The sequence below is a fragment of the Harpia harpyja genome, chromosome 1 (genome assembly GCF_026419915.1).
Source record: "Harpia harpyja isolate bHarHar1 chromosome 1, bHarHar1 primary haplotype, whole genome shotgun sequence".
Classification (NCBI taxonomy): Eukaryota; Metazoa; Chordata; class Aves; order Accipitriformes; family Accipitridae; genus Harpia; species Harpia harpyja.
Window position 1 is genome coordinate 56,453,151 of NC_068940.1, and position 9,434 is coordinate 56,462,584.

Below are 9,434 nucleotides of genomic sequence, written 5' to 3' on the forward strand. Positions count from 1 at the left end.
GGCTGTGGGTAAGGCCACACTGGAGCAGGTATATCTCTGAAGCCATTGCGGCCCATGGAGAAGGCCGTGCTGGAACAGGTGCACCTCAAAGCAACTGTGGCTGTGGATAAGTCTATGCTGCAGCATGTATACCCCTGGAGAGACTGTGGCTCCTAGATAAGGCTCCACTTGGAGCAGGTACAACCCTAACGGACTGCAGTCTGTGAATAATTCCAAGCTGGAGCAGGTGCAAGGGGAATAGTTCATTGCAATGTTAAACCCTATGGTCTGGTCCAAAGGGACCGGGGTGGAGATTGTAATGGAAATACCCTTAAATCGTAACCTGGGATTTGAGTTGCATGTTATAGGAATTACTATAGAAGGAACCACCAGAACTGATGGAGGAGAAGCCTTACAAGAAGCAGTGCAAGTACAGCAGTGAGCTGACCTGAGCTGGCTTTGGTGCCCAGTAACTCCACGCAACACACCACCTTTCCTGTCCTGAGTGACCACCATAAAAGATGAAGCACAAAGTCATGGACTAAATGAACTCAGTTGACATTTTGTGGACATTTGTGGATATTTATGGACATTTTACAGACATTTCACAGGGGTGGTCCACAGACTAAGGGAATGGTATCTGTGTATTGTATCAAAGAATGGGAAGGTTGGTGGTGGGTAATGAGGATGCATTGGATAGTGTGGGACCTGAGCATGACATAAATGGTACAGGATAAGGGGTGGAGAATGTGCTGGTTTTGACTGGGGTAGAGTTAATTTTCTTCATAGTAGCTAGTGTGGGGCTATGGTCTGGATTTGTGCTGAAAAAAGTGTTGATAATTCAGAGATGTTTTTGTTAGTGCTGAGCGGGGCTTGCACAGCATCAAGGCCTTTTCTGCTTCTCACCCCACCCCACCAGTGAGCAGGCTGGGGGTGCACAAGAAGTTGGGAGGGGACACAGCCAGGACAGCTGACCCCAACTGACCAAAGGGATATCCCAGACCGTATGACGTCATGCTCAGCATATAAAGCTGGGGGAAGAAGAAGGAAGTGGGGGGACGTTTGGAGTGATGGCGTTTGTCTTTCCAAGTAACCGTTTATGTGTGATGGAGCCCTGCTTTCCTGCAGAGGGCTGAACACCTGCCTGCCAATGGGAAGTGGTAAATGAATTCCTTGTTTTGCTTTGTTTGCGTGCGTGGCTTTTGCTTTCCCTAATAAACTGTCTATCTCAGCCCACGAGTTTTCTCACTTTTACTCTTCCAATTCTCTCCCCTATCCCACTGGGTGGGGGGGAATGAGTGAGAGGCTCCGTGGTGCTTAGTTGCCAGCTGGGATTAAACCATGACACATATCAATTATCAGAAGCAGTAAAAAGAAATAATAAAATTGCAAAGATTGTCCACCAGGTGGCATGTGAGCCATATAATGTTATGAGTAGCAATACTGTAAATGCACACAATTTTGTCCTGCGCAAAGACAGTGAACCTGTCTGATTGGTCTGGGGCCAAATAAACATCTATAATTATTTAGAGTAATTCACAAGCAGTATTTATTTTCTGGTAAGAACCATTCTCATTAGTTAAGCTCCCTAAAAGTGTTCAACAATAAGTCAAGCTCCTTACCAAACTATTGGCCATTATGGTTTCAGCATTAAATTTCACTTAAATGTTTTTTTCTTTGTGATAATTTCCATTCTTGGCAGTAACATATCCATGAGAGCTTTTACAGTTGAGAACTGTAAGGACAGAGAGGTTTGGCAAATACAGAGACAGACAGTCGAAGCACAGAAAGAAAAGCTATCTAAGTGCTCTGTAGCTTGGATCATAACTGATTGTAAATTGATAATAACAAATTGATAAAAGATATCCCTGGCTTTACCTACTCCAATCAAGATGGAAAGGACTAATACCTTCTCAGTCATGATTACATATTGATGTAGTTGCATATACTTCTCTGGAGAACTGCAGCCATTAAAAACAGAAGAAAATCTTAGGGTAATTATTGCTTGCTGATACAGTGTAGCAATGGGAAGAAAAAAGAAGAGCCAGAACTGTGACCCTAGCCAGTTTTCTATAGGCTGCCAGAAGTATTTCAAAGGCATTCAAGAAGTTCATCGCCATGATAGCAGTCTTAAACCCTCCCCAGCACTGCAGAGTTTCTATGTATATTTTGCAAATTTCCAATGGGTTAGTGGTTTACTAGCTTTGGCTCTGAGATGAGGAAAAATTGTTTCACTTGCCACACTTGAGCTTCTTCATCAACAAAATCACCTGGGATTCTTATTACCCTCCCCTGTGAAACTCTGAACTCAGCACTGAGCAGTTCTAGTAAGTAGTACTATAAATAGTCCAGATAATAGAGCAATCTTTTCTATGGGTTAAATATTGCCAATTAGCCAACTACCATTTTGAAAGTTCTCTGTCCTGAATATTTACATAGGTCTTGTTTCTATCATACTGGAAACCCATCAGTCCAAGCAGGGTAATGAGGCTAATTCTACAGCTGGAGATGGAGTAACACCATTACTATTTATCATTTTTTATGTTATGATATTCTAGGTATACCTAGTAAATACAAGAAAGGTCTCATAGTAGATAACATTTTATAAATGACAGTATTATAATGATGATTAATAAGCTTGAAGTTTTTTTTATTATTATTACTGCATATGTATTTCTGCCTTTGCATTATTCAGCTGTGGAAGACCTTGGCCCCCAGGTATTGCAGACATGGTTTTCTCCCCTGTCATCTCTCTACCTCCCTTTATCTTTTTCATTATTTCTGCTGGTTTGTGTTTTTTTCTGTCTGCTTCCAAGTTATTTCTGTAAACCTCCATCTCAGAAATCTGCACTCTTACCGTATTCTTTAACGTATATATATGAATCTCTGCCAAAGACATCTTCTCATTGATATAATGTTCACACAACTAAGACATCTCCTTTTTCTTCATCAGTTCTCTACAAAACAGTTTCAAGCCACTACTGGTAACAAAAAATTAACAGAGATCATGGGCTGATATTTTTGCAATCAAATTCATGCAAAGTTTCTGGTTTTTTCCAAGGAAAACCAATGTGCTTTTGAATAAGTGGATTTTCTAAAATTATATGGTCTGAAATAAATAACAAAAAATGACCACTAAAACTGCAGAAAAAGAGAAATTGTCGTTTTGCACTACCATTGTTACAACATTTGTTTAGATAGCCAAGATACCATGGCCCCATTCTGCTCTGTAAAACATCGTGTAACTGACAATTATATCCCCCTATTAAAAGGGCATTAAAATCACGTTTGAAATCTTAGAGCCTACTTGAAAATCAGCTTTGCCTTCTCTATTTCCCTTAGCTGAAATAACATAACAAACCCAAATCTTCATTTACAAGAATGAGTGAGGGAAAAGAGAGACCCCCATTTTCCTACAGTGACTGAACACAAACTATTGTCAGGCCTGATTCTTGCTTTCATCTCTTTGAAGTTAAACAAAGATAGTAAAGATCCTTTAAAAAAAAATTATGAATACTTCCTCATTTCTTGTTGAGTCTCAATTTCTTCTTCCGCACTTCTGTTGCCTCCTGTTTCAGCATATGATGAAAACATCCAAAAAATACATAAACTTACTGATTTACTTGGAGTGATTGATAAGTACTATAACTAGGCAATATTATAGCATTGACACTTCAAAGCTGACTGTTAACTATTCTCAGTTAGTATCTGCTCTTGTTAGTATCACTGGGGTTTTACAAGAGAAAATTCATCCAGATCAACTCTTCCTAATGTGAGCAAGTTAAAAAAAAAATATGCAATCAAAATAAGAAGTCCAGTTAGTTTTCAAAAACGCCTAGACATGTTCCTCTTCAACCTGTACAAGTGAAAATGATACCCTGAAAACAGTGACCCTACTCTTTCTGTTGTTTCCATCATTTGTAAATTAGCTACATTAGCTGCCTCTCAGGAATAAGGATTATGGGCTCTTTTGGAAATATCACGTACTGAATATCAATCTTACTGAGAAGACTAATGCTTGTTGTTACGGATGCATGACTAACCAACTTCAACAGGTGTTAAAACTCAGATTTATTCTTCAGCAAAAGTTAGTTAGAGGTCCGATAAGGTTCTATAAAATCACAGGCTCAATGATGTAAAGAGAATTAATACTACACGGCCGACTTAAGAATTCCCAAGATTTAAACTGATGGCTCAAAACGCACATATCACTCACCTAAAAGCTGAGGGCTCTCTCCCTCGAGGAGTTACCTAGGGCAGTGCCCCGGCCCGAGGGGGAGTCCCCGACTGCAGACGCGCTGCTCCGAGGAGGACTGCCAACGTGTCCTCCAGCGGGACCCCGTTTATACCCCTGTTGAATCTGACCTGTGGTCATTTAATTCTATTGGCTAGGAGGGTCACCTTGGTGTACCTGGCGCATCTCGATTGGCCAGTTCAAATTTCAACCTGCAGCCTCCAGGGTTTCCTTCCCCTTCTCCCTTCCTGGAGAAGTTTTGTTTCCTGCTGGCAGGATGGGGGGGCGGGATGTACTGCCACACTTGTCTCATTATTACAAAAGAATAAAACAAATAACACGTCAATTCATTTTCTTCTCAGGAGAAAGACAGGTGTAACTTTAAAATATGAAAAGAAAAAATGAAAAGCAGTAGCAGATCACAAGCAGAACTCTGACGGCCAGCACAGGTTTTTTTCAACATTTTTTTCACTCTCTTCCATTCAGTTACTCTCTGTCCTCACCCTAATGCTACCCACTGGGAGCGTGGATGGTCAGATGTTGTGGATTCCAAGGAAAAACCTTTCTGCTTGGGACCACAGAACTTGTAATGTTCCTGAACTCTCAAAAATAGGGAAAAAGAAAATCTTTGAGTTTAGTCTCCATTAGGGATACTTTAAGGGAAGACATATCTGTTATTTAAGTTAGAGGTTTACAAAGCACTGAAGGCAGTCAAGAGTCTCAATGCTACTGATTATCAAAAGAATGAGAAAGTGGTTGTTTATTTTTAAAGCACAAACATAAGTCATAATTTTTTTCTCTACTACAGAAGGAAAAAAATGGGAGAAGAGGAGGATGTTAAGCAGGAGTTACAGCTGATGGAATTCCAAAAGGGCCACAAACACTCATTTATCTTTCAAACACAACTGTCACACTCCAAGTTGGGCTCATCATACCTAGGGTGGGCCAGATGGCTTTTCTAATGAATTGCATATGTAGTAAGGTAAAAAATAGCTATGTGCTGAAATGATGTTGAAGCCAAAGCACCTAATTCTACATTGGATGCAATCACAAAACACCCTAATAATCAATATTAAAGAAAAGGAATTTATTACTTTGATTCCGAATGGAATAAAAAGAAGCCACAAAAGAAACAAAGGCACTTCTATGTCAAGATGAGAACAATCTACCCAACAGAATGAAAACAAGCTTGACATGCAGCTCTCAGGGTTTTAAACATGAACGTGATGGTCATATAGGGACATTCGCCCCCCCACTCCCTGCCCCCGCCCCTTTTTTTCCTATTCCATAAAGTGTTTGGGCTTGCCAACACCTTCTTGTGGTTCTACAGTCCCAACTGCATTACGATTTCAGGGGCTACTGTACACTGGAAATGCCAGACAGGTAACTACACTCGGTATTTTGCTTTTTTGCTTTTTGAATTCATCTGGAAAAGGGGCAATCAAGACTTTTTTATTTGGGTGAGCAATTAATTTCCATGTGTATGTGGCATACTTTGTGCGTGATATACATGAACTCCTCCAGGTCTCCACGGGAAACTGCTGGCCTGGTGCCTCTGAAGGCTAAGCTATAACACATCCCAGCTGTGGGCAAACAAATGGCTTTGGCACTTAACAAAAGGGTTTCTTTTGATGGAAAATTCATTATTGTCTTTTCTGTTAAGCACAACAAAAAGTTATAATGAGGAGCAATGAACAAAATATTAATTAGAAAATGCTGCATTTATACAACACATTCAAAGGAAATATTATTCAACAGTAGCAATCTCTTCATCTGGTTATTAAAAAAACAATTAGTTTTTAGTATGAAACAGAGAAGGAAAATAATGTCATTAGTATAAAAAAAAATTCAAGCAGATGTCACATTGGTCAAATTCTGAAAACTGAGGGGAAATTGGCTGTAATTTCCTCCCATATGCCCCAAAGTCATCAGGAATTTGTGATAAAATTCTGCCCTAGCATTGGTATTGGAGTTCCAATACCAAAGAGATGGAGATGAATTCTTAGATGAATTCTTAGCTGAGTTGTGCTCTATGCTACGTGTTTCTCCCTCCTTAAAATGTGAAAGGTTCACAACTGGGGCTTACAGGATAACCCTCTAAGAGGATTCACACCACTGAAAGCTAGTTCTGGCCTGTAGGAGAGGAGTAGAAAGCCTAGAGAGCTTGTTTCTTTCCTTTTCCATGAGTAGAACAAAGGCACCTGGAACAAGCCCAGCTCTTCTCTGGATGAGATGTACTTGTTCAGTGAACAGTTCCTGCAAAGCCTTCTATATCATATACCAAAGGCCGAGTACCAAAACAATTTTGGGAAACCTGGAATGGAACAGCCAAACATGGATGGTTGTTTGGCTTAGCCAGGTACCGTATTTTTGCAACAGTACCTCATGATATCAATTTAAACATGATAAGAGAGGGCCCACGGAGTTCTCTAATTGACTCTAAATCTGTTTATATGTGAAAAACAAGCATATGCTCTTTAATGAACACATTCAGTAGAATTCAATGCATACCTAAGCATTAAGTTCAGCCTATATGTTCACCTTTTGCAGAATCGGGACTGTAGCTTTCTAAATCTCGGTAAGAAAATACAGCAAGCAATTTTTTATTACAACATACTGGGGGCTAGAGAGTAATTTCAAAAGATTTAATTAAAAAAAATTTAACAAAGATTCATGTGTAGAATTTTCATATGGACTGTTTAAATAAGTAGAACCAACAAAAGTTGGCAATGGCAATGAAGATCTAAATCAGTTATCATATATTCTGGACACATAAAGAGATACACTTTGATACTTACCAAAAGTCAGAGAAGAAACTTAACAACCACAAAGTGGCACATGCTTAAAGTGATAACTTACGAAAATAAATAGTTTCTTAAAACAAAGCCTTGCAGAAACATTGCAGAGAGAGCTGGAGGGGAAAACAGCACATTTCTAGTGTCACTCTTAAAATAGCTAAACCAGCTTAATTAGTGATCCACAGTAATTTCCATTTTAAGAGTGACATTACATTGTCTTCAAAATACATCTGTAAATCGCAGGACAGATTAAATGAAAGTAATTGCATCTTAAATACAACACATACTTTCGGAGTATTGTAATTCTAGATGGTATGCTATGGAAAGGAACAGAATGGAACGGAATGGAATGGAACAGAATAGAATCATTGCAAGATCTTCAAGAAAGATATCAAGGGTGAAGGCCAAAGGAGAAAAAGAGGGCAAGGAAAAATATGGTCAAGTAGACACAACAATTCAGGACTTCCTTCCAAGAAGACGACCTTACCATAAGCAGGGTAGTAAGGTGCATAGGTAAGGAATGGTAAGGAAATCCTGCATGCTCTCTACGTCTCTGCAAATTTCATGCAGAGGCAACCAAAAGCCTTTCTTTCACCTCAGGTATACCCACAACCAAATGAATGTATATGGTATAAATGTCCTTATTTACAGTCTGAACGTACAGATGAATTTTGGCACCAACATACAAAACGACAAGAATAGTACCTTTGTTACTCTTTCACAACTCAAAATACTAAATCCTAAAGGAAAAAGACACTTTCCAGGGTTTTAGATAAGATGTGAACATCTTCCCACAAAGTCAAGTAGCCAAATAACTCCCAGAAAAGTTAAAGTCACAAATGAGCTGTGAAAGTTTTACCCCAGGGCTGAAGCCCGTTTTGTATCCCCTTTAAACACGGCCAATGGGTGTGTTTAATAGAGGAGCTGCACAGCTTGGTTTCAGTGGGAAAGGAGGATGTGACAGCGATAGTAGCAATGGCCTGTTTTCCCAGTTTGGAAGAGTCGTCATTTGCCTGGCTGTGCTTTGGGCATGGATCCCAGTGTTCTAGATCTGAAAATGACCAACCTTTCCACCATACCAGTGTTAGCTCCGCTCCCTTTTTTTTCAAAGCCTGACTTATTTCCATGCGGGCTGTTGGCACAGTCCATCCCAGCCTATGGCTCTGGTTACACTTTGGCTTTCCTCCAGGCTGCGGCTGTTGAAATCATCCCTTCTCACACTCCCCATGTTTGTGTCCAGCCAGATCAAGTCCCTGGTCCTCCTCGCTGCAGGGCCTCATGGCCGTTAGCTGTGGCACAGAGAGTGGATAGCTAATAGGGGTGGTCTCTGGGCTGCAGGGTTGGTTTCTGCCATGGCCTGAGAGAAGAGTAACAGCACCAGGTTTGTCCTTGGGAGCCGAGTGGCAGAGGAGGCGTCAGGGACACCCAGCAGCTGGCCCAGTGCATGGCCACCAAGGGCAGGGACAGCCCCCTGGGCCTCCTGGGCACAGGGACAGCCCCCGGGGCCAGCACCCCAAAGGCCTTCCTCTCCGAAGGATGCTGGGCGGAGGGGCTGCGCGTGGGGGGCCCCGTCACCCCGGTGTCACAGTGCCACCAGCCGGCAGTGCAGCAGTCACAATGCCCCGGGGCAGTATAAAAGGGGCAGCCTCCCGTGCCCCGTTGCCAGAGATGGCCCGGGGACAGCCCGAAGACATCCGAGAGGAAGTCCTTGAGGAGCCGGTAAAATTACTTGCAGGGGGCTGAGGGAAGAAGACAGGAGGAGGCTGGACCAGGCTGCTGGAAGTTCTCTACTGCAACACCATCTCCTGGCAGGGCCATGCTCAAAGCCCATCTGAAAGATGGAAATCCTTTTCAGCTGGATAGCAGTGGCAAAACCAATGGAATGCCTTCTTGAGGAGCACTGCAGAGCTCACCATCCTCATCCCCTGTGGAACCAGGAGCAGCAGCTGTAAGAAATTGGATGCACAGATGTTGCCTGGGGTCCCAGTGCTTTGGAGCACCCACTGGTGGCCCAAAGGCACAGAAAGAATTCTTGCCCCCAAGATTGATCAGGCCAGGGGCATTTGGCCACTCTTGGAAGCCCCTGAGATGGCTCCAAGTTGAGGGAGAATAGGGCTTGGGCATCTATCTCCTGGGAGGCATGACCAGCCTGTGGGATGTGAGGAGGCAGGTCTTGCTCACGTGCTCAGGGAATAGCCGATCGCCAGCTCTGGGGTCAGGAAGGAATTTTCCCCCAGGGCAGATTGGCACTGGTCCCCGGGGGTTTTTTGCCTTCCTCTGCAGCACTGAGCATGATCACTTGTCATGGTTCCTCTGGTCCGGTCTGGCTAGGTTACTGCCTGCTGTTCGTGCACCACAAAGATGACCTCTCGTGCCCTGCAGCTGGGGAGAGGAAGGCTTTTTTTCCCCCATGGTGGTCTAGC